Source organism: Bos taurus, unplaced genomic scaffold (genome assembly GCF_002263795.3).
Source record: "Bos taurus isolate L1 Dominette 01449 registration number 42190680 breed Hereford unplaced genomic scaffold, ARS-UCD2.0 Leftover_ScbfJmS_1194, whole genome shotgun sequence".
NCBI lineage: Eukaryota > Metazoa > Chordata > Mammalia > Artiodactyla > Bovidae > Bos > Bos taurus.
This window is the reverse complement of record NW_020190302.1, coordinates 2,062-7,585: the sequence shown is the minus strand read 5'-3', so window position 1 is coordinate 7,585 and position 5,524 is coordinate 2,062. Positions and strand designations below refer to the sequence as shown.

Genomic DNA, 5,524 nt, shown 5'->3' with positions numbered 1-5,524 from the left:
TGCCCCTTCGTGTTGACTTCATTCACAGGGTGGAGTTCGAAGTGGTGTCGGGCATCGGGTTCATATCAAGAGGGGACCGGGAAATCGCGGTCCTTCGGAATGTGAACCACCCACGAGGCCACGTCTGGAATTTCGTCGTGAGACCGGCCTCATCCTGAGGTGCGACCGGATGGTCGGCAACCCATTGCAGACAAAGCAGAGGAGTCGACCCTCCTATCGAGATCAGGAGGGTAGAAGCGGCTCGGAGGAAGTGGTGCTGGAAAACCTCGGTGTTCCTCTCGAGGGAGACCGGTATGTCCGGAACTTTGTGGGTCGCATCAAGGGTGCCAAGTACCGTATGGACCTCCAACTCTTAACGTGGGACTTCTGCTGAGACGCTGTAGCGGGAAAGGGCTTCATCTTTCGATGACGGGGGAGCCACGTGGTTTTTCTCGAGTTACGGCGGATTCTCGAGTTACGACGGGGAATTCAGGATGCCTCTTGTGTTGGCCCAGGGACGTCCAATCTTCCATTCGAGTTGCAAAGGAAAGCTGGGGATTGCTCTCGAGTGACTGCAGGGCCAATAGACCTCATCTAGGCGTGTGTCCAGAAGCCAGTGTTCCTCTCCATGGGCGACCGGGATCTCGGGGTTGCATTCCAGACGCACCCGGGGAGACAGGCATTCATCTCGAGTGGAAGCAAAGAACTCCGCTCTGCTCTCGAGTCGCGACGGGTATCTCTTGGAGCTCACTGGGTGGACTAAAGGGAGTCAAGCCTCCTGAGGCGTTTGGAGAGAGGTCGCGAGATTGGCCTCTAGGCCATGCAGGAGACGAAGGCCCTCATCTCGCGATGACGGGGAGTCCCGTGGTTTTTCTCGAGCGGAGGCCCCAGTGTGCAGTTTCTCATGAGGTACAACGGCGAGGTCAGTGAGCCTCTGGTGGGGCGCCAGGGAAGTCGGGTCTCCATGCTAGTGGCGAGGGGAGCGCGTCATTGCTCTTGAGTCATGGTAGGGGAATCTGGCCTCGAGACGTGTTGAAGAAGGTCTCTCGAGGACTTTTTCCGGTTGAGGCAGGAAACCCTGGGTTCCCTGGACTAGTGCTGGTGACCTCTGGGGGCGTCTCCTGGTGGCTCTGAGAAGTCAGGTAAACTGGAGTGGGCGGGGCCTCTCGGGACACCATTGGGTTTGGTTCAGTGGAAGACGGTGGAGGAGGATACGGAAACCGCAGAAATGACGGACAGTCGAGTTGGCGGGGACAATTGGGACCTCTTCCCGCCCGCGCGCTTTCGGTTTTCAGTCAGGTCCGCTGCTCTTGTATATCTGGGGGAAAGCAGCCCTTTCTGTATCAGAGGTTTCTGACCAGCTCAGTCATGTCTGGAAGAGGAAAAGGCGGCAAAGGCTTAGGCAAGGTGGTGCCAAGCGCCACCGCAAAGTCTTGAGAGATAACATCCAAGGCATCACCAAGCCCGCCATTCGGCGCCTTGCTCGGCGTGGGGGAGTCAAACGCATTTCCGGCCTCATTTACGAGGAGACCCGAGGCGTGTTGAAGGTGTTTCTGGAGAATGTTATTCGGGACGCGGTCACCTACACAGAGCACGCCAAGCGCAAGACGGTCACTGCCATGGACTAGTCTACGCGCTAAAGCGGCAGGGACGCACCCTCTACGGCTCAACTCATCTCCAGTTCAGGCAGGAACCTCAGGGTTCCTTGATTTCAGACTCCGATCGCAGGGTCCCTGCAGACTTGGGACAGGAGAGTCAGGCCTGGTCTTGGGTTGAGGCATGGAACTCCGCTAGCCTCTGGAGGTGTTCACTGGGTGAGAGGCCACTTGGCGAACTGTATTTGGTACCTGGGGTTTTTCCGTACGATGCTCGCGGATCACTGCCCCTTCGTGTTGACTTCATTCACAGGGTGGAGTTCGAAGAAGTGTCTGGGCATTGGGTTCTTATCGAGAGGGACTGGATATCGGGGTCCTTCGGAATGTGGAACCACCCATGAGGCCACGTCTGGAATTTCGTCGTGAGACCGGCCTCATCCGGAAGGTCGGCAAACCCTTCCAGACAAAGCAGGGGAGTCGACCCTCCTGTCCAGAGCAGGAGGGTAGAAGGGCTCAGAGGAAGTGGTGCCAGAAAACCTCGGTGCTCCTTTCCAGGGAGACCGGTATGTTGGGGAACTTTGTGGGTCGCATCAAGGGTGCCAAGTACCGTTTCGACCTCCAATTCTTAACGTGGGACTTCTCCTGAGACGCTGTAGCGGGAAAGGGCTTCGTCTTGCGATGACGGGGGAACCACGTGGTTTTTCTCGAGTTGCGTGGGATTCTCGAGTTACGACGGGGAATTCAGGATGCCTCTTGTGTTGGCCCAGGGAAGTCCAATCGTCCATTGGAGTTGCGAAGGAAAGCTGGGGATTGCTCTCGGGTGACTGCAGGGCCAATAGACCTCATCTAGGCTTGTTTCCAGAAGCCAATGTTCCTCTCCAGGGTCGACAGGGATCTCGGATTGCATTCCAGAGGCACCCGGGGGAGACAGGCATTCACTCGAGTGGAAGCATAGAACCCCGCTCTACTCTCGAGTCGCGACGGGTATCTCTTGGAGCTCACTGGATATGGAATAAAGGCAGTCAAGCCTTCTGAGGCGTTTGGAGAGAGGAATTGATTTGCGTTCTAGGCCATGGGGAAACGAAGGCCCTCATCTCGGGATGACAGGGAGATCATGGGTTCTTCTCGGAGCGGCGGCCCAGTGTGTGGTTTCTCATGAGTACGATGGCGAGTCAGTGAGCCTCTGGTGGGGCGCCAGGGAAGTCGGGTCTCCATGCCAGTGGCGAGGGGAGCGCGTCATTGCTCTCGAGTCATGGTAGGGGAATCGGGGGCCCTCGAACGCGTTGAAGAAGTGTTCTCTCCATATCTTTCTCGGGTTGGGCAGGAAACCCTCGGTTCCCTCGACTTTGTGCAGGTGACTCAGGGAGTTTCTCATGGTGCCTCTGAGGAAGTCAGGGAACCTGTGGAGGTGGGGAGGGGCCTCTCGGGACTCCACTGGGGTTGGTGCATTGGAAAGAGGGCCTATCTCCAGGTGAGGCAGGCAACCTCAGGGGTTCCCTGTGATTTCAGACTCCGAACACAGGGTCCCTGCAGACTTGGGACAGGAGAGTCAGGCCTGGTCTTGGGTTGAGGCATGGAACTCCGCTAGCCTCTGGAGGTGTTCACGGGGTGAGAGGACACTTGTCGAGTTGTATTTGGAACCTGGGTTTTTCCGGATGATGCACGGGGGAGTCACAGCCCCTTCGTGTTGACTTCATTCACAGGGTGGAGTTCGAAGAGGTGTACGGGCATCGGGTTCTTAACCAATACGGGACCTGGGGAAATCGGGGGGTCCTTCGGGAATTGTGAACCACCACGAGCGCACGTCTGGGAATTTCGTCATGAGACGGCCCTCATCCTGAGTTGCGACCGGAAGGTCAGGGAACCCCTTCAGACAAAGCAGGGCAGTCGACCCTCCTGTGGAGATCAGGAGGGTAGAAGGGGCTCAGAGTAAGTGGTGCCAGAAAACCTCGGTGTTCGTCTCGAGGGAAACCAGTATGTCGGGGAACTTTGTGGTTGCATCAAGGATGCCAAGTACCGTTTGACCTCCAATTCTAACGTGGGACTTCTCCTGAGACGCTGAGGCGGGAAAGGGCTTCATCTTACGATGACGGGGGAACCACGTGGTTTTCTGGAGTTGTCACGCGATTCTCGAGTTACGACTGGGAATTCAGGATGCCTCTTTTGTTGGCCCAGGGAAGTCCAATGTTCCATTCGAGTTTCGAAGGAAAGCTGGGGATTGCTCGGAGTGACTGCGGGGCAAATAGACTCATCTAGCTGGTGTCAGAAGCCAATGTTCCTCTCCAGGGGCGACACAATCTCGGGGTTGCATTCTAGACTCACCCAGGGAGTCAGGCCTAGTCTCGAGTGTAAGCAAAGACCTCCATTCTCCTCTGTAGTAGTGACGGGTATTTGTTGGAGCACACAGAGTGGCCTAAACGTAGCCACTCCTCCTGTGGATTTGGAGAGAGGAATCGGGATTGCGCTCTAGGCCATGGGGGAAAAGGAATGCCCTCATCTCGGGATGACGAGGAGTCTCGGGTTTTTCTCGAGCGGCAGCCGCAGTGTGGGTTCCTCACGAGGTACCACGCCAAGCTCAGTGAGCCTCTCGTGGGGCACCAGGGAAGTCGGGTCTCCAGCAAGTGGCGAGGGGGATCGCGTCATTGCACTTGAGTCATGATAGGGGAAACTGGCCTTGAGATGTTGTGAAGAAGGTCTCTCGAGGTCTTTCTCGGGTGGCGGCAGGAATCCCTCGGTTCCCTCGAGTTGTGCAGGTGACCTCAGGGAGCTTCTCATGGTGCCTCTGAGAAGTCAGGGAAACTGTGGAGGTGGGAGGGCCTCTCGGACTCCACTGGGGTTGGTGCATTGGAAGAGGGCCTCATCTCCAGTTGAGGCAGGACCTCAGGCTTCCTCTGATTTCAGACTCCGAACGCAAGGTCCCTGCAGACTTGGGACAGGAGAGTCAAGCCTCGTCCTCGGTTGAGGCATGGATTTCGGCTTGCCTCTCCAGGTGTTCACGGGGTGAGAGGCCACTTGTCGAGTTGTATTTGAAACCAGGGGTTTTTTTCGGACGATGCACGGGGAGTCACTGCCCCTTCATGTTGACTTCATTCACAGGGTGGAGTTCGAAGAGGTGTCCGGGCATCGGTTCTTAACATACGGGACCTGGAAATCGGGGTCCTTCGGAATGTGGAACCACCCACGAGGCCGCGTCTGGAATTTGATCGTGAGACCGGCCTTATCCTGAGGAGCGACCGGAAGGTCAGCAACCCCTTCCAGACAAATCAGGGAGTCGACCCTCCTGTCCAGAGCAGGAGGTAGAAGGGCTCAGAGGAAGTGGTGCCGGAAAACCTCGGTGCTCCATTCCAGGAGACCGGTATGTTGGGAACTTTGTGGGTCGCATCAAGGGTGCCAAGTACCGTATGGACCTCCAATTCTTAACGTGGGACTTCTCCTGAGATGCTGTAGCGGGAAAGGGTTTCATCTTGCGATGACTGGGGAACCACGTGGTTTTTCTCGAGTTGCGGCGGGATTCTCGAGTTACGACGGGGAATTCAGGATGCCTCTTGTGTTGGCCCAGGGAAGTCCAATCTTCCATTCGAGTTGCGAAGGAAAGCTGGGGATTGCTCTCGAGTGACTGCAGGGCAAATAGACCTCATCTAGGCTTGTGTCCAGAAGTCAGCGTTCCTTTCCAGGGTCGACAGGGATCTCGGGTTGCATTCCAGACCCACCCGGGGAGACAGGCATTCATCTCGATGGAAGCAATGAACCCCGATCTGCTCTCGAGTCGCGACGGGTATCTCTTGGATCTCACTGAGTGGACTAAAGGGAGTCAAGCCTCCTGAGGCGTTTGGAGAGAGGTCACGAGATTGGTCTGTAGGCCATGCAGGAGACGAAGGCCCTCGTCTCGCGATGACGGGCGAGTATCCGGGTTTTTCTCGAGCGGCGCCCCAGTGTGCGGTTTCTCACGA

General features: G+C 56.7%; 1 pseudogene; it reads left to right on the top strand.

The window, feature by feature from the left end:
* Nucleotides 1-1,347: 1,347 nt before the first annotated feature.
* LOC132344728 (histone H4 type VIII-like) lies at nucleotides 1,348-1,607 on the top strand (annotated as a pseudogene).
* Nucleotides 1,608-5,524: the final 3,917 nt, after the last annotated feature.